Source organism: Pagrus pagrus (genome assembly GCF_965226575.1).
Source record: "Pagrus pagrus genome assembly, chromosome: 10".
Classification (NCBI taxonomy): Eukaryota; Metazoa; Chordata; class Actinopteri; order Spariformes; family Sparidae; genus Pagrus; species Pagrus pagrus.
Window position 1 is genome coordinate 16,198,270 of NC_140194.1, and position 27,212 is coordinate 16,225,481.

The 27,212-nt window shown below is 39.9% G+C and overlaps 1 protein-coding gene across 10 annotated transcripts in view; it reads left to right on the forward strand.

Annotated features, from left to right (window-relative positions):
- Window positions 1–27,212, forward strand: part of shisal1b (shisa like 1b) — a gene marked incomplete at its 3' end in the record, with an annotated part of 105,827 nt that overhangs the window by 26,124 nt on the left and 52,491 nt on the right. For all 10 annotated transcript variants that reach the window (XM_084363733.1, XM_084363731.1, XM_084363728.1 and 7 more), the window contains one exon: window positions 18,470–18,590. The remainder of the gene's footprint in view (window positions 1–18,469; window positions 18,591–27,212) is intronic.

The window sequence follows — 27,212 nt, forward strand, 5'->3', positions numbered from 1 at the left end:
ATGACATCATCGTGAGTTCACACTGGGTACAGCCACCTGCGTGGTCCTGCTTAAACAATTCTGGCTCACTAAAAGTCATAAATATTCCAACCTCTTAATTACAGACTTGGCCTGATTAAAAAAACCTCTTCATTAATTCAGCTACACTTTATGACCTGCATCTGATAATGAGTTCCAGTTACTCAGATGTTCTCTGGGGGCAACATTTGTTGTGGTTGGTCTAAGCAGTTATCCAGTCAAAACAAGACAGCGGCGTTGCTTCACAACACATTAACTCCACTTTTGCACCTATGAGTGATGCTCTCCTCTTTGACAGATAATGATGGAAAGCCTGTGTCCTCTCTTGGACGGGAGCTTTTTCCTACAAATGCCCACAGGCACACGCACACATCCGTGTCTACGCCCATAGGGGGGACTCTTCAGCTGCAGTAATGGTGTCGCGTATGCAGAGGCTAAAGGTCAGCCTCCGTCCTTTCGGCTCTGCTGGAGGATGTGTCCATGGTTACCACTGCACATCAAGCAGGCAGCCGTCAGCTTAGCTCGGTTTGACCTTACTTCACTTTCGACCCCGGTCCGTCTTGCAAAACTAAAAAACATGTCCCATTCATTGTTGTGCTTTATCTGTTTTGCTACAATAAACCAGGTTTTGTTCTGACTTAACAGACAATGCTATTCTTAGAAAAGTAACATAAGTGTACGTGGACACATCTAAGATAAAAACTGAAAGCAGGAGCAGTAAGGTTGACTCTCTGGAGGGCCTGTAAATTTCCTCTTAAGTCACTCTCTTCTAAGGATGAAATCAGAACAACTTTCTTAACGTATCAGCAATACTTGGCTTATGGAAGTGTCTATTTTTATTTAAGAAAAAAATCCCAAAGCAGCTTAATAGGAACAGTCTCCTGGTGCCCTGTGGTAATAGATGTGCTCTTAAATGCTTTTGAAATTTCATGGCCACATACTGTGAGGTTTAAGAACTTTTAGCAGGTGTAACCGTGGAGAGAGTATAACATTTTGAAACTGATTTGAAGCCCATAAATGTAATGAGGGTAAGAAAATTATCCACAAACTTTTGCTTTTAGTTTAATTGAAGTTAAGTTTTTAAATTTGACATGTGTATTACTTTCCAAAATAAAAATTGTGAAAGGTCTTATATTATAAAACAGGACATTTTTTAGACCATAATGTCAGGTGGAACTTCCTAATTCAAAGGTCAGTATATTTACAACCAAGCACGATGCAGTGACTCACTGCTGTGACCTTGTAATGGTATGTTATCTGTGAAAGCAAATGATAAGCATGTAGTAGAGAGCTGACTGCTTTGGCACTGGGTTTGTCATTGTCCTGGTAGCTCACTCAAGATAATTGGCTGCGGGAAAGTGGAGTGTCTTGTCCCTTTCAAGCCTGTTTGTTGATCAAAGGCATTTGACGGACTCACTAATCCCCTGTGACTGGCTAGAAAGGAACAGTGGCATTGGAGTGTGGAGTGGCAGCTGACACATACAAGGACTGTAAACGACACAGAGCTCTTTGGCATCACTCATGTCTGAAGATCAAATTGTGCTTTTTTTTTACAGATAAGAATGGTGTTACATATCCATATTTTTTGTCTGTTCCCGACCCTGTTTGTAGCTCGTCCCAAAGTCCCATGCCGAGTTGCTCCTATTGAAGACAAAATATTTCTAAAAGTATATACTTTTAAATTTCAGCTGGGCAATAAAGTAACTCAGACATGAGTGGAAAGTGCAGTTATTAGAGACTACATTACATTACATCAGTGGATTAAAACACAGTGTGCTTTAGTTAGTATCTACAACAACAGAACTGACTCAAAATAAACTACAGAGGAATAAGCTATATCAAGCCTTTGCTTCACAGAGTGCTTAAATACTTAACATGGGATTTACTGATAATGAGAAAAACAGTGAATACTGCCAGCCTCATCATTTTTGGCCCTTTAGGGAAGCAGAAACAAGCTTTAAGTACAGCTGTGACATATTATCACCTTATGCAGTTTACATGGTGAATGTGTTAGCCAACCGTGGCCTCTACACATCCTGCAGACATGAAGCAACATAAGCATTAATTTGGAGCACCTGACAAATGTAAGTCCAAAATCCCATTAAACTGTCTGAGATAACTGAAGATCAAAGATCTTTTATTAACACTGACAAGAGTAACATGTATCACTCAAAATGGGCCAAAGCCTCACAAATGCACATACAGTTTGTGTTTTGATTAGCAATGCCATACAGATGTGCAAAATAGGCCTCACCATGTCAGACAATTGTAATGGAAGCCAAAAGCAAGGAGGTTATGTTTTCACACGTGTCTGTTTGTTTGTTTGTTTGTTTGTTGGCTGGTTTTACAGCAGGTTTACACACAAACTACTGAACGGATATCCACAGACCTTGGATGGAGGATAGGTCTCAGCCCAGAATAGACCCCATTAACTTTTGGTGTGGATCCTCATAAAGGGACAGATCCAGGATTTTTTTTCTCAGTTTCTTTAACATTGCAAGATGGGGCGTTTTCAACATTTTTGTTAATTTCTCAGAGAACAATGCATGGATCTTGATGAGCTAAATCCTGCTGACAAACCAGTCAACTTACAAACAGTGAACAGACATGGATAAAAACGTAACCTTCTTGGTGAAGGCAGTGAATGACAATAAATGATAGTAAATTCAAAACACTGTTTTAGCTCATGATGTGCTAAATGCTCCACTATGTTCACCAGCTAGTCACTAACTTTGTCAGTCTGCTGTTTGGTGCCGGTCAGGAAGTGTACAGTGGGTTTATTAGAGCCTTATTTTTAAAAAAAGAAGCTTCCTAAAACTCTCTGAAGTGAAAAGACGAGCTGCCATGCTCGAGCGATAATTCTCTCTGGGTTTCCCCACAACGAGACAGCCTTTTTTTTAACATTTTTTCCACTGATGATAAAAGCTTATTGATTGGTGCAGCTTAAATGAAATGAATAGAAAAATCAAGCGACATTTACGAGACAGCCATTAAATATAGAATGATGGTTAAAAATGACCTTTTATCCAAATAGAGAAGCTGGTGGCCACATTTTCCACTTTTGTTCTTTCCTGCTATTCAAATTCAAATGCCGTGGACATAAATTCTCTACACAGAACAATAGCCAGTGTCTACTCTGAAGCTCTTTTACACCTTTTCGGTCTCTGTCTTACTTCATCACTTTCCCCCTTTTGTGCTTTCAGCTCTTGAGCTGACAGCTTAAATGGGTCTTGAGGAGGACAACAAATACCATTTAAAACGGCAGCCTCTGTCACTGGGGAGTTTTGCTCCATCTCTGCCCTTAAAACCATTTGGGAAATTAACTGAAGAGCCAGAGTTCTCTAAGAACATCCTGTGGACAACACCACTAGCGCTCTGAGAGTAAGTTAAATGCTTATATGTTTTCAGCGACATAAGTCTCTGACAAACCTGCATTTAAATTATAATTGTTGTGTCAGTTTTTACAGGCAGTTTGAGAATGATGGGCATATTTAAAATGTCGGGGTCCCTTAAGGCCAAAGCTTTGCTCTGCGAAGCAAAAGATTAATTTTTCCGACTGGATTTTAAAATGTAAATGAGACCCTCACAATTAGCCCTGACAAAGACCCCATTTACACTTGGGCATCTTGGGCATATCTCAAAAAAGCTAAGCGTAAATGCATCGAAGAAGCATTCGAGACGGATTGAAATCCAGAGGTGGTTTGATTCCAGTCAGTTGATGAAAAGGTGACAGTGCATCCCTGAAGTTAGACTAATTGTATACTGAGTTTATGTCTGACTCTGTGATATAGTTATTGTAATTTTATGTGTAGATGTAACTTTAACAAACAACAATTTACTTCCTGTGCTGCATTTCTGTTGTGTGCCAGTATAAGATCCACACACCATAGACCAGAAAAGGTCATTTTGAAGGGTCTTAATCATTATACTGTGACCAATTCTCATTAGTTCATTGTTGAACATGTTTATTATTGTGCTTCATAATTAGGGTTTGTGTGTGAAAGTGGTTTGAAAACTTTGCTTTGTTTCAAGCAAACACTTCAATTTATCCATTTCTCCTCTGGATGTGGGTTTATAATTAAGAATTAATAGGATCACTCATTATGGCTTCATGAATCATCAGTATTATTTACAGACAATTGAAGAGAAAATGGTGTGGATGTAACTGTATTTCTGTCCTTGTTTCTTTGACTCAGAATTTAGTCATGTATTGATAATTTCAGGGTTGAGAACCCATTCGCTAAAATCATGCGTAACATCCTGATAGCACAGCTCATATATTTATCTAAACACTTAGAAATCCTTTTTAATGGATGCTTTTCAGTACAAACACAGTGTTGGCTAGCTAATGAGGCCTGTTTGCGAATGACAGAGCTAAACCTGTGGAGTGGCAGTGCATCTTTCTGAGCTCCATCAGTGTCATGTTGGGACCAGCGTCTGGCAGCAGAAATGGTGTACATCTCTGTGGCACAGCTGCACTAATTGTTTTGTCAGCCAGGAATCCCAGCAAAGCAAATTGAATCTGGTTGTCGGAAATGTTTCTAGCAAGGCAGTTAAACATGAGCATGCTAGATGCCTTGATTTTGTTATTGGTCTTTTCGGCAGCCCCTCAGCTTATTATTCATCAGGGCTAAACGATTTAAGATTTAATTTGATTTAAAAACGACAATGTCAATATATTATTATTATTACTTTTCTCACACCTGAGTGTTTTTAAAATACATCTGGAGGATTTCAACAACAAGAAGCTGCATTATTTGTTTTACTCAATTCATGAAACAAGATAAATATGGAATTATAGTATGGTACTACAAGCACGGGCCCAACTCCAGTGTATTTTGGCATTTTGATAATATTTCATGTTTTTTCTGGCAATGTTGATTAGCCACACTTCTGGTAAATATTTGTTGACAAAAAATGTAATTTTGTAAATTTAAAAACTTGAAGCTGTAGATGTATGACTATAATATAGTATATAGTGAGTCATACATCATCCTCCATGCTTGCGCACTGCTGCTGTGGCTCAGGAGGCAGAGTGGTTTGTCCAGTTATCGAAAGGTTGGCGGTTTGATCCCCGGTCCCTGCAGTCTATATAACAAAGTGTCCTTGGGCAAGATGCTGAACCCCAAATTGTTGGTGTGAGTATGCATATGAATAGATATTGCTCCTGATGAGCAGGTGGCACCTTGCATAGTAGCCTCTAAATTTTGCAGTGAAGTTATCTAGTGGCAGTTAAAATACAATGTAGGTTGCAATGTGTCCATGAATAAATTTTGCACCCTGTTATTACCCAATAAGATGTCAAAGTGACCGTTGAAGTTGTCTTTGGCAATTTTAAAATACATTCGCAAATGTTGTTCTGCTACCCCACAATGCCCCAAATGATTCATGACACATGCAGGAGCTGATAAGTACTGGAATATTAATTAGCTTAACATTGCCAAGTTTTTGTCTCGTTAAACACTGCTTGTATTTTAGTACACTCTGTCTTTATAAGAACTTACCCCACAACACATGCAATGAAGGCAACAATTCTATAACACAGAGACCTCTAAACAGAGAAATATTGTTCTTTCAATACAATAAATCAATTCTTAATGTTAGAATCATTACTTGTCTCTGTTGTGTCTCTGTTGTGAAAATATTACTTCTTTTTTTTTTAGTTATAGGCTACCTACACAGAGATAGGAGGGGGGCTCTGCTGTTAATGTGTGGGAGGTAATCAGTTCTGATGATGTTCATGTAGAGGTCAAATATGCAATATATTACATAATGCCCCCCCAGGTCAAAGTATATTAAATTACAACAGCTGAAATCTTGTTTCATGCCTGGGCATGTTTGGTCTAAACTTAACACTAGTGTGCACATTAAACAATGTGGTGTAATGAAATTGCCTCAGTTGTTGGAACGATGTTCAAACTCCATATCTGCCAGAACACACAAGGGAGATCATTAAAAGTGAGAAGAGATGGAGTTCCATTTGCCAGCCACCTTACCAAACTCTGAGACCGTCTATTAGTTTGGCACGGCAGCCCTATCTCTGTTTATTGCTCTGTCTAAACACGAATGTCCGTAACTATGTGCTTTGACACAAACAAAGAACTCTCAGTGGCCTGAACTTCCATTCTTTTCATGCCACGGCTGGTGTGAAAGGCGCCTCAGTCAAATATTATGCAGCACTCTAATGAAGTCGCTTATAAACTGGTTTTTCAATAACATTTCTTTTCCCAGAAATGAGAATATATTTAAGATCATAGCAGGTTCGTGGAGAAGGAGTCTTAAAAACAATAACGGGGATAGCGTGTGGATACGGCATCATTAGGAGTTTCTTGTTTATACACTGCTCGGCCAATAACAAGTGATAGTAACATTCAATAAATTTTCCTCTCTTTTGTAACTGTAGCCACCTGAATTCTGTCCACTGAATTGAACCCCCTGAGCATGAGTCATAGCTCGCCTTCTGGACAGAATGTACTGAGAGTGTCTAAATTGACCTTTGAGTCACTCAAATCATTTCCAGGCATTGACTCTTTGCAGGACGACTCGCCTTCTGTGCTGCTAACGTCTAAATCACGAAGCTCAAACTGGAGCTTCAGGCGCCGTAATTTAACCAAATCAGCCTGTATTCACTTTATTCAACTGTGCAGCCATAAATGAAGATATTATAGACAGGTGATCATGACCTGAGCAGCTCTTTGCTGACAGGAATAAAACCCTGCCGGAACTATGAACAATTATAGAGAGTCTTTTTAATATTGCTTTGAATTTCTTTGCAAAAAAGGTCATTTTAACTCTGCAGGGAAAAAAATGTGTGCGCTGTATAATGATCTAACATTTATATTACAATCTTTTTCATCTTGTTTCAGGCATTCATTATCATACTTATCTAAAGCTAAATATTCAAGATTAGTTTTTTATGATGACTCATATACCTATGTTCAACGTTAGGAATGTATAGAGACAAAGCTGTTTGTCCGCACTCTGCGTTCATTTTGTTTATATTTGTGCATGTTCTCTGAAAGCTTATGGATGCAGATGAACTAGAGCAATACCAATGGAAGTCGTTGGGGTAGTGTAGCCAATAGTTTAAGTGAGAGATGACCATAACACATGATGAAGTTTGACATTGGAAAGTACTGGAAATTACGTTGTTAGTTTCTCTCATTGGTAAAGTAAAAATAACTGTTTTGAAATTTAATGGCCTCACAGACCACTACAACGTTGCCTCTGCTTTTGCCTTTTTCTAAACACAACCTTCTCCATTGTGGCCATGTCTGTTATCAGCAACTCTTGACTCTGAGCTGCCCTTTAGTGGATGGATTGCTTAACATCTATGCCAACGTAAAGGACGCATGGACGTATGTAGGTACAAAGTTTGAAATGAACATACATTACCCTTTATACAGTATGTTATGAAACTATATTTACCTGCTTTCAACACAAGTATCATCACACAGTGAAATTCCTTTTCTTTACTTTGCAATTTTGTCATCTGGTAATGTGAATGCTGTGATAATGAAATAGTTCAGGACAGGACACTATCAACAGTTTGTAAGTATAACACTACATCATTAATACTACAACATACCCAGTCACATCACAGGTTTACACATCAGTGTCTTGCCGTGAGGATCAAAGGGCAATTGACATTAAATAACCTTCCTAAATTAAGACGGCTTGACTTTGATGGCAGGTTGTCACTGAAGGTCAAACTATTCCTTTCTTAAATGTGAAGCACGGAAGAATTGGCAGGTATTAACATATTAATGATGTGCTGCTCTGCATATAAATAGGCCTGGTGGATAGCTTAATTCTCTCACCATTCAAAGGTCAGTCACAGTGCAACTTGTCTGAATAACATGAAAGACAAAAGAATACCAGTTACTGAAGGAATGCAAAGCTTTGACATCCTGTGAAAGGTTTTTTCCCCCCTAATTTTTTTAGTTTTCCGAAGTGCATCAAAAGTACTTGGTGAAATAGTATGGTATGCTTAAAAAATTCTAGATAATTGCTTTTATGCTTAATAATACTCTCGCATAACATTTGTGTGGCACATTCACTGGTCTGAGTGGTTCTTCATGCCTCGCTTCCATGGAAGCTGAAGCATGAAATAAATTTTACATGAGCTGAAGCTAATCCGTGGCAGCCTGATTAGGTGCTAAAAAGGGAGTAATTCACCAGATAATGAATACAGCTCGATAAAAATGTTCTGCAAATGTCAATGATGACGCATAATCCCTCAATAACTGTCACTTTTTTTCTTCTTTTTTTCCCCCCCAATGGCTTTCAAGTCTCCGCCCTGTAATTCAGACAATAAATAAATATGGCGATTGATGCCAGTTGTGCAGAAACACAAACCGTTTGTATAAAAAATACATTTGTCTTTCAACCAACAGCCTTCAGACATCAGCAGCAATATCTCATTCATCAGCTACAGAGTAAAAGACACGTTTCAAGTGTTTGCTGCAGCATAGTCGCAGGTTTGCACTCGCGCAAATAGCTTGACATCTGTCTCTCGGAGTAAAGTGGCAGTTTGAGTGTTTCTCCATCTTTCATGCTAGTTTATAATAGTTCTCCCGGATTTCCTAGAAATAATGCTTTAAAAGAGAAATTGCATCCTTACATTTAACTCACTGAACAAAGAGGGATTTCTAGCAAAGGACAAAGAGGAGGAAAGCTCAGCAAAGAGCAGGGAGAAGGAGGGCGCTCGGGTTGGCTGAGAAAAGGTCCAGGTTACACTCAGTTATCTTCCCAAACACACTTGGACACACACTCCCATCCAAGCAATGGTGATGGTGCCCATTGTCTGCTGGAGGCGAGGCACTCTGGTGACATTATGACAGCAGCTATTGTGTGCCAGTACTGAGATGGATACTTTATAATGGACTGGCAAAGCAGCAGCAGCAGCCTGTGGCTTCGCAGGGCTTTCAGGGTGCTCCGTCGGCACGCATTGGCAGGGCAGATGTGACATTTAGCCGGCCGTTGTCCTGCTGGTCCCTCCTTTGAGCTGGAAGAGGAAATAATGACATGGCTCACTCTCCCAGTTGGAGAGGTACACAATGTCACACATGACCTTTAACACTTGCGTCACAACATTTGTCACTCACATTTACCACAAGCTCACCTTGATGAATTTCCCTGCTCTCCTGTGGCCACAATCCTTCATCTCCTTGCCGAAGTTAGGAATCGATATTGAAATGTCAGCATCTGCATTGTTGTCCGAGTGTTTGCATGCTTCGGTATTGAGATGCAAGCTACACAGGACGAGTTGAATTTTAATCAGCGGTTCATAATTAAACCAGGGATACCCTAACAAAGGCAGATAAGGTGCTCTTGGGATTCACTGAGAGTGAGAGAGAAATAAAACGTCTCTCAGCCTCCTCAGTTATCACTGAATGTAATACATCTGTATGATGTCAGTAATGCTTGAGCACTGAATGTAATATGTGCTTGTCATTCTGGTTGTTATGTCAGTTAATTGACACGGGTCATTTAATGAGAACATTAGTGGCCTGATTAATTTAAAATTTGATTTTGTGACAAAGTGATATGGCTGTTTAAACTGCGACCCTTTTTAAGTGCAGGTATTAATGCGGCTGCACTGTACTAAAGTGAAGATAACACTGCCATTGATATCATGTAGGGATGTAAGAATACGTAAATGAGCCTGAATCCTACAGGATATTTGGTTCAATTTGGATTTGTATGTTTCTTCGGGTCAGTTTTTGCAGTGCGACAGTTGTTGTATGTTGGATAATCCATGCTATTCACATTTCTCCCTTGATGTTTAGCTCACATTATGATGGTTACATTTTGCAATTACAGTAATCTGCAGTTTACATTCCAACTTAACATTTCTATAACAAGTAAACATTAAGTCCTATTAAAACTCCTTCAATTTGTCCCACTAGTGACTCAGAAACGGACAGGAAGATGTTGCCCACTTCATTTGTTTTTTCGCTCTACATCAGCGTGCATTTGGTAAATGATGCCCCGTGCCCCCGAAGTCATCAGTTGGAGCCTACTCAGATCAGAGCGCCAGAAGATGAGTAGCTGATTCTCTGTATGAGATGTGTGCCTCCTTGGCAGGCAGTGAAAGAGAGAAGGGGGGTGGAGGTGGTGGTGGGGAGTGTTTTTAAACAAAAAAACTGTACAAAGTTTAGTTGCTGAGGCAGAAAACGAGCTCAACAAACCATGGGGTGGCTTTGAATCAGATTCAAGCCGTGCTATCAGAGAAGTCAAGCAGCTCATTATTACATGAAGTGCATATTAAAGGGGGATTATAGACGTGAAAGTGGGCTCAAATGCTAATCCTCTTCAACAGGTGCAGGAGTGTTGATTGCAGGAATGCTATGAGTAGTGCAATGAATGTTTCTTCACTGCTTCTGCATAGTAATGAAAAAGCTTCATGTTCTTTTTATTTAGATATTAAGTCTTTAAACATGATGAGACTGTGATGTGTTTTACATTAGGCTTGCTACGACACACAAAAATCCCCTCAACCAAAATCTCTGTTTGTAAACGCATAAATGAAATACACTACTGTTTTATTTACAGGACATAGAGCAGGACAAGGACATGTTCATACTCAAAGAACATTGGAGAAAAAACATTGTCTAGCTGGTCGGTCATGTGATGCTTCTTGGTTGATGGCCACTTAGACTGAAAGCTAGGCTGAGAGCAGAGACCCTGCTCTAATGACAGTGTACTCGAAGGTCTGATTAAACTTCATTAGAGTCAATGTGGACAACTCTTTTGCATATGAGGGCTGAAGCAGGAACAATCTTTCCAAACATCTAGCAGGAGTGCATGACAGGCAGAGAAATGCACAGACTGCCTAGTCATCGTTGTTTGATTTCCCAGTAAGGAAAACATTGCAAAAACATTATTAAAGTTAGTATTTAATTCAGTTTTTACCCCCCTTACACTCTTCCACTGAAAAAGTCAACTCGAGCAGTCTCACATATTGTCTTTGTACCAATATAGAAACAAAGTAGCTCAGAGCAGCCGCAGCTGTACAAAATTAAGAGCTGATTCACCAAACTTGTACAAAGTATAAAAGGAAATCAAGCGCAATCACAATGGGGTGGCTCTGTAGTTGGAATACATTGGCTACTTAGTAAAGAGGAAGAAAATATTCAGACCTTTCAAAGCAAGAAAAAGTGATTTGATGAGTTTTCCACCAGGCCACGCAGCTCTCAGAGCTACAGAATAAGAAGATGAACAGGGATTGGGTGGTGCAATTCTTTTACTCTGTTGGCTCAAGTAAAAGGAGTGTAGGAGTGTGTATTTAAACTAGACATTGAAAGATGGGCACCCCTTCATCTCTCTCTCTTTGGGCAAAGGCCTATATATTGAAGATGAATGTATCCCAAATTTCAACTATATTTCGCAATCACTGCCTGTGACAGTCCTGGTGAAGTATTTCCACAAGTTTAATCAGCTGTGGGGCCTTTTTCTTTGGAATGGTAAACGAGCTCGGATGCTGCTTATTAAACTTCAAAATAGGGTGGATCAAGAAGGCTTCGGGATACTGAGCGTACTTCTGTACCATTATTACTTTTTCCTGCAGCACTTGGCACAGTGATCTCTCCCTCCAGAGCAGGTGCCCCGTAGTTCAGTGTAGAAGCACACCGTTGCTCGGCTCTTCCTTTGGTTGCCTATCTTTCTTCCTCTCTACCCCCAAGCGCTCGTCTCATCTCGTACTTTCCATCCTTCAGGGAGTTTGGAGGAAGACTGCAAAGATCCTCAGGTCTGACCCCTTCCTGAACATGACCTCTAGTTCTGGGTTCAATTTCTGGTTCAACCCCTGCCTATGTATTGGTAAATCCTTTTTCGCAGTAGGTTATTTCAGTGCTCCTCAACATAGAGCAGGACCTCAATTCCTTTGCTGATTTACAGGCTGAATTTAAGTTGCACAACATTTTTGCATATCTGGCAAATTCATAGTTTGCTGAAATCCAATTTTTTGTTTAGTGTTGGGCCAATCATAAGCGTTTATCGAATATGTCCAGATTTAAAAAGTCACATGTCGGACATTTTGTTGCTCTGACCAGTTGAACCAGGCTCACAAAAGTGAAATAAACTGACAGACTAGGTGGTGCTGATAAAATATGAATCAAAATTCTGTGTCTGCATTTCTTATTTTTCACCTCAGATCTTTTAGCTGTAATATGTGATTGTTTGTGACAAGACTGCCATTTTTTTTTTCTACTTGAAAATGGACCAAGTACCACCCCGATTTAGTCAGCGCTTTGTAATGCGTTTCACTGCTCTGATTGGTTTGAGGTCTATCCACTTGCGTCCAGAGTCCTTTTTGGTCAGAGCTGACAGCGCCCCTTGGAAATTGAAAATTAACGGAGATGTTCCAGACTAACAGACTTTGCTCCTAATTACAACCCAGGCTCTTTTCTACCCTTATTTCACTTGTGTTTTTCTTTCTTGTATAGTTATTGTCTTAGTTCTCTCTTTTAAGTTGGATATGTAATTATGTTTATTTATATTTCTGCGTCTTCCTAAAATTCAGTCAGTCAGGAAAAAAATTGTTGAGCTTTTCAGGAGTGAATAATGAGTCACTGTGGATGATTTCTAACTTGACCTTTCTTGACCAACATCTTTCCGTTGTTTTCTCTGTTTGGTTTATAATACATTCTTGTGGGAAATATATTCTTTTCATAAAGATGATGTATCATTATCTCCAGACCACAGGAGAGAAAGGGAAACCTTTCCAACAAAAGTGAGCTCAAGCGCAACGAGGGCGATCCTCTCCACTCTCAGGTTGTCATGGTAACTTATTAGAGTGGTGGGATGCACACTTTTCAGTCTTTTTGGCTTTTTTGTTCAATTATATCACGGTATACTTCACGTTTGTATCTGTGAATGCATATTTTTGTGCGTGGTATACATTCACACATTATTACCAATGACCTGTGCTTAGATTATGTATTTTAATATCTGCTTTACATTAACGCCTTCATGCTAAATTATAGATTTTTCAACTAAGCCTGCAAGCTGGTTTCTGCCTTTGGGGACAGGCATGTAAATAAGACTTGTACATCTCAGACAAGCTGTTTCTACATTACCAATGCTGCCATTTCAGCAGGGGCACTTGCAGAGCACAGCAGGACAAATATTGCACAAGCTGCCAGATGGTGGTCTAACTGATGCATTCACGCCATAGGGCATGCACTGGCACAATACAGTGGTACTTTCTCAGAGAGGGTGTTAAATGCATAGGGAAGCCGTGGGAACAAATAATGAATACTTATGAATTATGAGTTGTGTACTGCATCAATGTTTGAATTCTCTGTGTACATGCACGCAAAACTGCATGAATAATTACAAGTATATCACTCTATTAAAATTAATTGCATCTTTCTAGACCTGACCTGACTCTTAATCAGAAAATATCAGCAAATATGAGGCAGTGTTGAGCTAGTTGTATTGACAGAGGCCCAGGTAATGTGAGCCAGGAAAACACTCACCTCCACCAGTACTGAGAACAGCTTTCCTTAATCTATGTGATCACAAATGAAATGTATAGAATTCCTTGTTAACTGCTATGTTACCTCACATTGGACAGCTGGTTAACGGCAGTGTGGTTGCCATGGAAACGTGCTCAATTTGTGACGAAGTGAAATAAGACTCAGAAGAGTTTTATCACAAGAACACTTAGATATAAAAAGAAACAATGGGGAAAAATATCTGCAATTCTTGTATGAAGGGCACTTTTCTTCTGCCACTCGTGTTTGAAGATGCAAAACTGTGGGCAGATTTTTACTGACAGGAATGTCTTGCGGCTATAAACTACACGTGACCTCTGAGAAACAAATGCATTTCTGAGCGGTATTACTGTTCTACACAGTGTGTTTTACCACTGACTAATTGCTTGACTGTTTGTTTGCCCGTAGACTCTGAAGTCTGCGCCTGAATACAGCCACAGGGCACTCTGCCCGGTTATTAGAAATAAAAATATACAAAAATGTTTTTTACAACCAAGAAATTAGGTCTTGCACAGATGGTTCATATTTCCTCTTGACTTTGAACTCCCACTAAACCTTTCCTTTTTTTCTCTCTCTCCTTCCTTTTCTTCCTCTTTCTGAATGGCAGCCATTTGCAAACTAATGATGATTTGCAGTTTCATCCATAGACTGGTTAAAGTTCACTCAGTACACTCAAACCCATGTTATCCCATGTGGTGTTCTTACAGTATTTGAATGAAACTGAGGCACATTGTCACAGTATGCCTGGAAATGTAAGTATTCAGGAAGAGATTTGATTTGAAGAATCTGTTTCAGGAGACAGTTGCACTGGTTCAGCCAGTGTTATTATTTTCGACCATTTCCACCAGGACCAATTAGATAATGACATTTTCTAAGCTGCCATGTTAAGTTGCTAAGTTGTCATGGCAGGCTTGTTCTGTGCAGGTATAACCTGAATCCAGCCACAGTAAAACTCATTAGACATCTTCTCTTGCATTCCTTCTTACAAATCATAAATGTAGCAGATAATCCGAGAAATATAGAGTTGGTTCGGAAGCAATGGGATAATGGTGGTGGGTGGGAGTAGAAGCACCAAGTGGGGCAGCGTGTCCACACCAAATGTGAATGCTGCTCCTACTGACTGTGAAAACTGAGCCAGGCTGTCTGCTGTGAGACGTTGATTAGTTGCTAATCTCTCCTGGAGCAGAGCCATTAGTGATTAAAAATCATAACAGGAAGAGCTTTCAGCCATTACAGAATTTAATGTTGAAAGGTCCTGTAATAAGTCCTACCTCCATGAAGGTTATAAAATTCAGTTTTTGTTGAAAAGGGAGATATGGCTTTAGTTTTATGATCATTTTGGAGGATGTAGTTTGTGGTGCTAGTGAACTGTATAGCATTATACAGAGAGGTGTTTCTGTTATTCAGCCTGCTGTCGCTGATATAAATGAGGTGCAGAACATATTAAAACACCTGTCAGACATTAGCTACATTATAATCTGTTCCAGAGAGTCTAAAGAGAGAGAGACAACATTCTTTAAAAAACAATTATAGGTGTAATGTAAGAAAATAATTAGCAGATGAATCGATAATGGTAAATAGACTCGCTTCTCCAGTCTTCTGACCACTGAAAGTGCTTTACAACACTTGTCACATTCAACAATTCACACACACATTCATACACTGATGGCAGAGGCTGCTGTGCAAGGAGCCAACCAGGACCATCAGGACCAATTTGGGGTTCTGTATCTTGCCCAAGGATACTACTATGACATGCAGCTGGGGGATCTGAGAATCAGACCACCGACCTTGCGATTAGTGGATGACCCGCTCTAGCTCCTGAGCCATAGCCGGTGTTGAAAACAATCGTTAGTTGCTGCCCAAAAGGAATCAGTCCTGTTTTAGAAAATGTGGGGCTGAGCTTGGGAACTTAGTGGAGACTACTTCCATTTTTAGACTGAGAATCCAGCTGAGAGACTGAAAGGCTTTTAAACCGCAGTGATAGACTGTTCTTACATCAGCCTTAATGGCAACATACCTATAATTGAACTAATTATCTCTTCATACTTATACATAACCATTTGCAACATTCAACAAATACATTAAGACGTCTATATTAACTGCATTAAACCTGTTGATTTACCCTAACCACAGCTTGATAATATGGCTTTGTCTTGGTTTCATCTTAAGCTCCTCTGTTCCATAAATAATCTATATTAATATCAATAGTAATAGAAAGACAAATGATAAGAAAAAGACAAAGGAAAGAAGAAAATGACTGTTTCCCACAGGCTTTCAGATGAAGTCACGTGTAAGCTTCTCTGACTTCAGCCAAATGTTCGTGACAGCTGCCTGAGATCTTTCATTATAAACAGCGTGGCGCAGGTGTCAGCCTCCTCTCTGATTCATCCTGGTAATAATCCCTCTGACTTGCTGCTATTTCCAGGCTAATTGATGTCTGAAAAGCAAACCTGTCCAGGTCCGAGAATAGATCTGACTCCCACCCACTCACTCTCGCAAGGAATCCAAAGTGGCATTTGTCCAGTGCTGCTGCTCTTCCTGTCAGTACGGGTACAACGTATGACTACAGTATAGTACACTTGAATGAGTCACAAAGGTGTTTATTTGTGTCACACACACTGGCACAAGGTCCCCCACTGTGATCAGCAGCATGAAAACACCAACAGGCGTTATGAACAATCATGTGCAATTGTCCAGAATCTGTGATTGCACGAGAAACATAGCAATTTAAGATGTTTTCTACAGAGGCACATCCGAGACAAAACTTTCCCTCATGCTGGGAAAATGCTTTTAAGGCTGCATTCGACAGGCAGTTCAAGAGGATGTCTGCGTACATGAAGGCTTTCTCTGTGAAAGCAGATGAAAGAGTGTTAACAGGGCAAAGGTGGGCGGGATAACAAGTGGCTCCCCTGACCCTGCCTGCTGGCACTTTTGGTAGTGTTCCCATTATACCCTCTCCTGATAGCCCCACACTCCAACCCCAACCTCCACCCCTGTCAGCCTCTGATCCGTGACTCTCTTTTCGCCACCTGCACCCAAAGTCACGATGGTCAAAAATGGAGCACTCAAATTACAGTCTTGTGGTGCTTAAAATAGCCAACAACTGTGTGTGTGTGTGTGTGTGTGTGTGTGTGTGTGTGTGTGTGTGTGTGTGTGTGTGTGTGTGTGTGTGTGTGTGTGTGTGAGGAGGGAGTGCGGATGGTCCTGTTTTTGCGTCAGCCCTGCCATGGCAACCAGGCTTTGCTGTTGAGCGTCTCCCCTTCTTCTTCAAACGTTTCTTTTCATAAACATCAAAGAAAGCTGTCCACGCCAATACTGCTAATTGCATTCTGTTTGCGGTACGTAAAAAACAAGCGTCCTAACATACATATTGAAGAAGTAAACATGCGTACATAAGGGACAGCAGAGACTGACACAGTATTATCTACAGGCTTTATTTGTCCCCCCACCCACCCCCTGTCTCTTTCTGTACAATATGAACAGTGCCTCTATTTTCAAACCATTGTGTCTCAGCTGTTACAGATGAGAGCTAATTGAGGTTGCATGAAATTGAAATTCACTATTAAAGGAGACTGTTGCAGTGGCAAAGCAGAGAGAAACAAACGTGGTGCTTTTGATTATGTCAAAATCATGAGAAGCGTTACTTAGAAATAGTGACGAGCAGATAGAACGCACTTTTCCGTCAAGTGATCAATGTAAACAGATGCATTTCTGCTTCATCAGCCTGGTGAGACACTCAGTGTGTCACTGCACATCTGTCTGGATTGTCTGAAGGATGTTTGTGTGCCAGCAGGGACGTACTTAGATTTGATTTGTCGAACAGTGCACCAAGACAAGCACACTGGGTCCCAGTTCTCATTCTTAATCTAATATTTTTGTATATTAACCCGCAATTAATGTTTTTTGGCCACTAGTGGGCAACATAGCACTGACATATCACTTTAAAGTTGACTTTTTGTCGAACTTGCCAGCAAACCTTTTCCTATTTCCAACAGATATGGATGACATAAGCATTAATTTTAACGGTCATATTGATAGCATTTCTATGAATGCAAATCATTTTTAAAAATAAGTACATCTACAGAGCTTGTAGAAAGGTGCAAAATCAAAGCATCTTTTTTCCTTAAAAACATAATTATGATTGTGAATCAATCATTTTCCAATGTTGGTTAACAATCCAAAATGATTGTTTTGTTTATGTCTATGTGAGAATTCTAACGGATAATTCCACCTTCTACTAACTTTGTCAGCCAATAGTATAACATCGTTGGTATCTGTGTTTCTTGGTAGTTGCCACTTTGTGGAAAAAAGAGTGGCTGAGTTCTACAGTATGCACCCAACGTACTGTACTGCCCTGATGTTAGCTAGCTAGTGTCAGCAATGTTAACATTAACCAGCGTTAGCAACAATAACATTTGCTAGCTAGTGTTAGCAACATTAGCTAGTGCACAATCTGGCAACCACTTGACAAGGCAGATGATTGAAACCATAGCAGTGTTGTAACATGAATGCTAAGGAAGGGGGAAATGGGATGCCACATTTAGTGGCTGAGCACCTTTAAGTTCTCTTTCTGGTCACCTGGTGAATGTAAGTCTAATATTAGCTCTTATTTTACCACAGTTTTGTTCTCCACCAACTCCTGAGGGAAAATATCTGTCTCTTCAGCTGTCAAATGCTTCATTGGGTTAAACAAGCTTCACAAGGCTTTGTATTACACTGTAAGAGCAGTGAAAGTGAAACAAAACAATAAATTGAGGGGCTCCAAAATCAAAACAATGAGCTGTGAGAAGCTGTAAAGCCCCGTAAACCTGAGGGGAACTGCAGATACGGGTTAAAAACTATGGTTTTATCCCTACCAGCGACTCTTTCAAAATACACATACCTATTTGAACTGTTGTTATCATGAAAATATTATAGCTGCTTTTTGGTGTGTTTATTTTTCTTTGTAGGATGGGATTTACGGCCAGGGTATTTGGGGTATCCCCAACTGACCCTGTCTCAACTCACCATGGAAAGAGAGTCCTGCCCCGACTGTGGAGATTTACTGCAGAGCCAGCCCTGCTCACAGAGGTAAGCTCAAGCCAATGCACATCATTGGTACTGCTCAACTGCCCGCACAAACTCTGGCTCCCTGACATTCCTCTCCTTGTGGGTGGAAAGGCAGATCTATGTCGTCTGCTCAGGCCAAGCACCGTGGGTCTAAGTCTGGCCATATCCCTCAGGCCATACTTGAGTGGGAGAGCCTGCTGTCCCTCATCTGTCTTCTTTTGGCCACTTTATTATGGACTTTGAATCATTTTTCATCTGGCCTCTTGCCTATTCAGTGTGACATGGGAGACACATCCAGTAGCTACTGACCCCAATCACAAAACTTCCAAGGTCATGGAGACATGGAAACCCCACTGTTGTTATAAGGGTCCTGACTCTCAAAGTGGAATTGGTTTCTTATGGCCTCAAGCTCATAAAAAAGTGAGTAGAAAATAAACTACAAATATTTAATAACATACTTGAAATTCTTAGTATAGACACTTTAAGTCTAAGAAAAATAAAATGCAGCTCTGAGAAACATGTTGAATTTAAAAACTCTTGCCAGAGCAGAGTAGTGGTATGAACACTTAACAAAACTCTTAACACAATTGGTGCAATTTTATCCATAATTGATCTGAAATCAGTATGACGACAGTTAATGGATTCAACACATCCACACTGCAGCCTTCATTTACGTCTGTCGATATCACTCTTGATTCTTAAATCTTGCAGAATGTTTTTCGTTAGGTTCACTGAATGCACTGGATTTCACAGAAAGATGATTAAATGATAATAGGGTGGATGAAGGGAAAATTACACCGATGTGGGCTTGTGCACCATATGGCAGCAGTAATATTGCCCACTTCAACAAGCTTAATGGACAGCACTCAAGACTGAACAATTTGCCGCAACAAAAGAAGGGTGTTTTTCAGTGAGTAAAGTGCTTTTGAATCAAATAACTTTGTATTTGTGAATTTCCACCTGGCTGCTTGTACTCAATGAAGCTGAAGGCAGCTGCCTGTCTTTACCTGCATGCTGTCAACACTCATCTGCCTTCGGCCCTTCAGAGAGCAATCAAATTGCACTTGGTTTCTTTTCTTCCTTCTCCATTCAGGTGCATCTGTGCATGTGTGTGGTGTGTGTTTACCTACCAATACATCAGAGAATGGGGACTGCTGCCAAATCGTCCTGCTGATCAGTCTATGTTGTCAAATCAAAATACTAAGGCCTAATGTTTTAAAGAATTATAAAAGAATACTGACTAGAAAGTGGAGATTAATCTAAAAAATGAATCCAAGATTTCTAGACTCTATTGTGACGTATTCACGTCTTCCTGTTGTACGCTTTCTGTGGTCAATATTCAATTAAAATACATATATAAACAATATTTGCACTTAATCTACAGTATCTACAGTAGACAATTACAACATTAACACAAGATCCAATGATAGAATTACCTCAAAACTAAAAATGAACAAAACATTAAAATCCATCTTACACCACCACCATAGATGGCTTGACCACCTTATCAGGATGCCAGAGGCACGCATCCCAAGGAAGGTCCTCTATGATCAGCAGAGGCTGGGACGCCAGTCAGCTGATGGACAAAGAAAAGGGCCTCAAAGACCAGCCTGAAGATCTCTTCTAAGAAGTGCGAAAGCATCCAATTACACTAGAAACAGCAGCGGCTGATCGTTCCAACTGGCGCCGACTTTGTTATGAAGGCGTGAAGATGGCTGAGGAAAAAAAGGAACGAAAAGTACCTGGCAAAGAAGCACAGGAGTCACAAATCCATGGCTGTGGCTAATCTTAACACCGTCCTCTACCTTTGTTTGCACTGCCTATGGAAGGCAGTGTGTATCCCGCATTGGACTTTGCAATCACTAAAGAACTCAAAACAAAAGTAGAAGTCATCATCGGTCACGATGGATGGCCAGAAGAAAACAATTTTACCGGATAGATGTTCTTCTGAATGGAGAAATAATATTTTTGTGTGCACATCAGATGAGAAATATGAGTCTTTGGTGATTTGGCCCCATTGTGATATCCATTTTAAATTCCATATTTTAAGAGGGAAGGTGAAGCCATGAGTGGTATACTAAACTTATGCCGAGCTTTATTTGAACAATTTCTTGATTGACTTACCAGTCCTCAGCTGTCTGTCTTTACCACCCAAAACTGAAAGATAGATTCCATTCATTATCTGAGAAAACAGAGAAAAACAGCAACTATTTATGTCAGTTTTGCTCTAAAAATGTGTTGTATAATTGTTCAATTATCATAAATGTAACTACAGACGTTACTGATATGAACTGCCGCCATTTGTTGTTTTAACTCTGGAAAGCAACAGTGCACATCAGCCAAAAATAAGAAGCTGCTAGCTGGATGTTTTGTACTCTGTTTTTTGCTTTGCTAATAAGAAAGAAGGTGGAGAAATAACACACTGTTGCAAGTCTGCACATTTTCGCCAACCTCTGTGTCTACACTGCCCAAATCATTTTTCACATTCACACTCTCCAGATGTCTTTCACATATAGGGTGAAATACTGCAGTGTAGAGCCCGGCCGTCATAAAGCACTGGCAGACTGACGTGGACAAAACACAGCAGGGTGCATCAGAGAAAGGATTACTTTACTGATCCTTAGCATCAGCTCAGGACGCCTCTATCAGTAATACTGATAATACTACATTATTTTTGTTGTTGAAGTTTCAGTTAAACAGTAGGCTGTTGAATTTTGACATAATAATAAAAAGTTTAACCAAATGAAAAGAAGAGGCTGAAAAGCTTTGAGCGTTGTCAGCATGCAGTGGATACTGCTCGGCATGCAGTGTTTGGTCACAGCCTGTATGTAGTGTCTGTCTAGTGTCATGTTGAGTTAATGTTTTGTGATTCACGACAAATCAAATCGAAATCACCTTGTCTGTTTTTTCCAAGGCCTTAGAGAGGGCAGGAGAGTCTGTCTCTCTCTTCTTCTTCCCACCAGTCTCAAAGGGACACAAAAACACACACACACACACACACACACACACACACACACACACACACACACACAGAGGGTGAGAGAGAGACAAAGACAAAACACAGACCCTGAGGTGCATTAAGTCAGAAGAATTGACAGATGGAATCAAACAGTGAGAACAGATGAAAGACAGGGCACAATATGTCTGTTCGTGCATTGTGTGTGTGTGTGTGTGTACGATCAAAGCTAATCTCGCTTCCCTCAAGGCGATCCCAAAAACACAGTGTCACTGTTGGCTCAGCAGAGGTTCGAGTGTGAATGCAATGCTATGATTAGATCTGCAGTATTCTTCAGATCCCTGGGAAACTAAAACATAATGCACAGCACTTCAGATCCAAAATGGAAAAGGAAATATCTCAAACGCAACAGAAGAGGCTTGTAGAGTAATCAGTATATCAAGTCTTCGATGTGATGAAAAGGAGGTTACAGAAAAGTCAAGACAGACAGCTTCACATGTTAGATTTTGTCAAACGGCTACATAAAAACATTACTCTTATCTAATTTGGAGACCCCTGTCGGAAGCCTTGCGGTTGTGAGATTTCATCGTTTCACCGCGTCATTTCACAGCGCTTACAAAGCATTTATCACATACATAATGAACAGGATAATATATTTGCTAATCAGATTTTGGTTTATCACTCTCTCTACCCTGTAGAGTAATCCCTGGATGGCCCGCGGGTGATTCAGGACCAAGGTTGAGGAATCCTGAGCTCTACCACGTTCACATAGTCGTAGATAATTCAAATATTGTCGAAGCGCAAGGGGGAGGAGAACGGGGTGATTGATATTTGCTGAGACTTTACACAAGGTTTATATCATGTCTCCGTTGGTGACATTTCTCAATAAATGACATGTTGCAGAACTGCTGGGGGCAATGAGATCTATACCGCTAATAAATCTCTCGCCCATCTGTCTTCCTCGTTGGGGGTGTCAGAGATACTGGATTCTTGGCCTTAATTTAGGGTGATTCCCCGAAAAGCAATAAAGTAAAGGAGGAAGACTTAGATTAGCGGTATGTGACTAGTTTACAAGGGGAATTGACCACAGGATTGTTGGAAATGACCGTGCAACATCTGTTTTTGCACTGTAAGCTTCAACAAACTTTCCAAATAGGATCCGTTCTAAGTGCCAAGTGTTTCATTTTTACAGTAATTCTTTTTTGCTATGTTGTATTATCATCATATTGTTGTTTGAACACCCTTTAATTGCTTTTCCCTGTACTCCTCTCTTTCCCGTGAGCTACTATAATTATATTGTTGGTTTCACAAATGATCTTGGAGATGATGATTCATTCTCGGATGATCTGACAGCTTTGTCTTGTGCAGCCAAACCCAAACACTGGATGGAATAACAAAAGGTTCATACTGTGCGTATGAGAGGAGCCTGCTTCTTTTGATTTTAGGCCAACTACTCAAGGACACCATTTTAAAGTAATCCAGGAATGAGCCTGAAGGACAAATGCAGAGAGTCATTGCAGGTCCTCGGGAAGTTTTTTCCTCTCTCCCAAGGTAGGTAATGTTTTTTTGTGATAGCATATTGATCCTGCCAAACATCCCTTGTTATTTGTTTCTCTCCTCTAGGAGTCAGAAACCATAGGCTGGTAGGGGTTTAGAGTGTGTTCCTATTTGCTGCACTGTACAGAGTAATACGCTTTTCACACTGAATAAAAAAATCCACTATAAACCACTAAGATCTGGCTTCTGTCTCCCGTAGGAAAGGTTGCAATTGGCATACATTCCTAGGTGAAATAACTTTGCAGCAATCATAGGTATTCTTTAGCTCCAGCTGCAATTGGCAATTTTCGCCCCTATTATGCACGTAGGAGTTGAGGACATTGGTGAGCTTTTCCATCCGTCTCCATTTAAGCAGCATTCAAATATCGTTCAGTCTGCATTGAGTTTGAAAGAGAGACGGAAGTAAAAGATATAAAATAATAACCACTTTAATGTTGTCGTCCATGTCAAGACCTGATCCTTGCCGGCTGCTGGACCAGTGTTGATGATATCTTACTCTACAGCAATGTCCTTCATCCATTTAAGAAAAAGACAGTGTGTCCAATTGAGGATGTTATTGGTTATTAGGGTTTTTTTTAGTTATATGCTGCTTTCTGTTTTTTTCTCATTTGGGGAGATCACCAGAGGGTGACACACCAGGGGAAAAACAGATCGAAAGCAAGGCAAACTCATTTTCTGAATATGAAAGAGGAGTCAATAGCCTACTTTGCTGATTTTGGTGTAAAAAATGGTATAAACTATCTTAAGTCGATGAGAGACATTTATAACCTATAAAACTATTTCAAAATTCTTGAGACTTGAGAAAAGTTAAAGCTTTTTTATACCATGTTAATGGCTGAAATTTATACGGTATATTGGTTTAAGAACTGGACTTCCTGCAATTTAGAGGTATTTGTACTTTGTTTGAATATTTTCTGAATGCCACATTAAGGATGCAAATATTTAACATTCTGCTCCATTACATTTATTTTAGACTTGTAGTTACCCATTTTTTTGTAGATTAAGATTTTAATCATTCATCATTAAATAGGATTTATTGGATTAAACCTCACAACTGTTTACTGTTAAAATGACCTCCACCTCAATCACTGCTTCCATCTTAATGCATGAAAACAAATATTCCAGTTATTTAGTATATGAAATATAGTTTAAAAAAAAACATTTAGAAAGGGGCACTTCTGCATAAGGAGCACTTTTACTTTTCAGAGCACATCTTGCAGATGATACATATGCTCTGATGCTTTATGTGCATTTTTCATTGTGGTATTTTTATTTAATTCAAGTCAAGATTCTGTATGCCATCGACGACTCTACCAAGGTCACTTTACCACCGGCAAAAGGGGAAACTCCGTTCAACCCATAGTTAGTGAGCCAGTTTCACCAGTGAAAATTAACTGGTAATGTAGCATGAAGTAGAAGTACTGTTGCTATGGTTACCGCCAGGTTAATATACCTCGTGCACTGAATGAGAACAGTGGTTAAGTCGTCGACTGAAACTATGTTTAAGGGTTTCCTGTCATACATTTTTAAGAGACACCTGCCATCCAAAAACAACCAAGTATTTTCCGTAACAGTGATTAAATATATTGTTTTTTCATTCCTGTGTACCTGCAGACGTATTTGAAGGGCTGTACTATATCAAAAACTGTGATCTGCCAGTAATGACATGAGCTCATATTTCATTTATCCAAGGTCTTGTCAGCCATCAGCATTACGTGACCTTCCACGAGTCACTCAGCAAATAGTATGCGACTCTAATCAGGCTGTGCGTGATTGACAGTCAGACTGGAGCACACACACACACACACACACACACACACACACACACACCTGTTCATACAGACCATCAAAGATCAGATACAGACAGATATAGAGTATGCTCACTTGAAACATGTCAATAGGTTAGAGAAGGTCTCTTGAATCAATAGTTATGAATTATTCTGATCTATCTATACAGTTTGCTGTTTCACCACACGCTTCTGGTTATCAAGTTGCAAACACCACCGGTCCCCGCAGCACAAAGTGCTTCCTTTATACCATTGGAAGATTAACCATCACTGTAGTGGCACATCATTTTTAAAGGCATCTCACTCACTCACTGATCTTTGGTTTGCAGTGTTTATCAGCCGTTATCAAAGCTGCTTTGAGATTTTATCAATTTAGCTACTCATAGTGAACAGCTCTTTTCTGATATTTCTTATAAAAGCACAGCTAGGAGTATATGTTCAGAGACTGGCCTTGGTATTCTAACAACTTGCTTCTGTTATGCTCATCAGCCTTTTCTAGATGTAACAGAACCATCTCTGAGCTGCCAAAACGTACTGTAATTTATCTAATTAGAGCCTGAAAAAATGATAGAGGTTTCAAATTTCAAGTTGCTCGAGTTGTTTATAATGAAATAATATTAACCAAATTTTCCATCAGTTTGTCAGCATGTCATATCAGTTTCCTATCTCAGAGATCAGTGCATGAGCAGAATCTCTATAGGCAGAAAGATCTTGCAATGCTGCCGCACACACTGAGGTCAGAGGTCAGCTCATCATTCATGAGGAGCGTGCTCCAAAGAGCCGCACTTACATCCTCAGGTCATCCTGATTTTATGCAGCTAGACACACACACTTAAAGACACACACACGTACACACACACACACGAGGGGGCTTTTGAATGCGTCTCAATGGTTGTCTAACGACCTTGTGCAATCACATCTAATGGCCCTTACGCTGATTAACAATTAAAGTGCTGATCATCATTCCTTCTCAATCAACGGCAATTTCAGACAAGAACTTCGCCACAGATGTCGGCTCTTTGCTCATCTGTTCTTCCAAATGTAACCTGCTTGTACCACACTGTATGTTTTTGCTTCATTTTCTGTTAAGATTTTGTCACGTCACATATACAGTTCAAAGTGGAAGATTTACCGCTCAAAGTTAAGCAATTTTTTAAAGCTTTTTTTAGCTAAAGACCAAAAATTTAGCCCCTAACCATTTATTTGTAAACGTAATGTTGTCTGATGCAGGTTTCAGTTGCTTGAGTGCAAATGTCTCCAGGACAGAGCCCCTAACAGCGCTGAGAACTCTTAACATACAGTACTGTGGTAGCATTTTGGCTCCTGCAGGGTGGATGTTTCAGTCCTGAAAAGCCAATTTTCTAAAGTAATGTGTAACCCCACAGAATAATGTAGTTAGCTAATTACATAACCCTTTCCTTTGGAAATAATACTAGGTTTTCTGTTGTAGGCTGATAAGTTAGTTAGCTAAACATGCTAATACTTGAGGCATAGATTAGAGCAAATAAACTCAAAGTTAACATTTTTGCTTTTATTTTTTTGACTGTCCTGAAGTGCCTGATTTCGAGGCTATAATTGGAAAATCACTGTTTAGTCTCAGGAAATATTGAACGCTCAATACACAGAACAATTTGATTTATGATATTTTAAATAACAAATGTGTTGTCCTCTGAGCCTCACAATAGTATGCTGCTTTTCTCACTTCTCACTTTGAGTTTTTAGACAGAGGGTTCACAGTGTAAAGAGGTGTGTGACAATGTTGTTTTTTTACAAGTGTCTGTTTTTCCATAAATCTGTCCAGGAAAGGCCGCAGTGCAGTGACAGTGTTGTAGTTACAGAGGAAGTTTGAGAGATTTGCTCCCTATGGCAATTGTGCATTGTGTGGCTGTGTCCCTGAGCCATTACATACTGACTCATTTACGTTTCTCTGGATAAGTATGTCTCTAAACGGCTGAAACGTATACATTATGTAAATATTATTTAGCAGTGCTCACAGTTTTTGTTAGGATCTCCTAGAGATATGTTTTTCTGCAGTTTTCAGGTTCATTTCAGTTTGTTTGTGGCAACTTTAGTGTTCAGTTCACGCACTTTTGGTAGCAGAAGTGTTTTTAACCATATTAGCAGAATGGCTCCATGGGTAGGTATGTTGGTCTGTCAATCTGTCCAGTACTTGGGTTCAGACTGAAATATCTCATCAATGACTTGATAGATTGCCATGAAATTTAGTACAGACATTCATGCTCCCCAGAGGATAAATCCTACTGACTATGATGATCCCCTGACTTTTCTACCACCACCACCAAGAGGTTGACGTTAGTAGAAAAGTCAGATGAGAAATTTCAA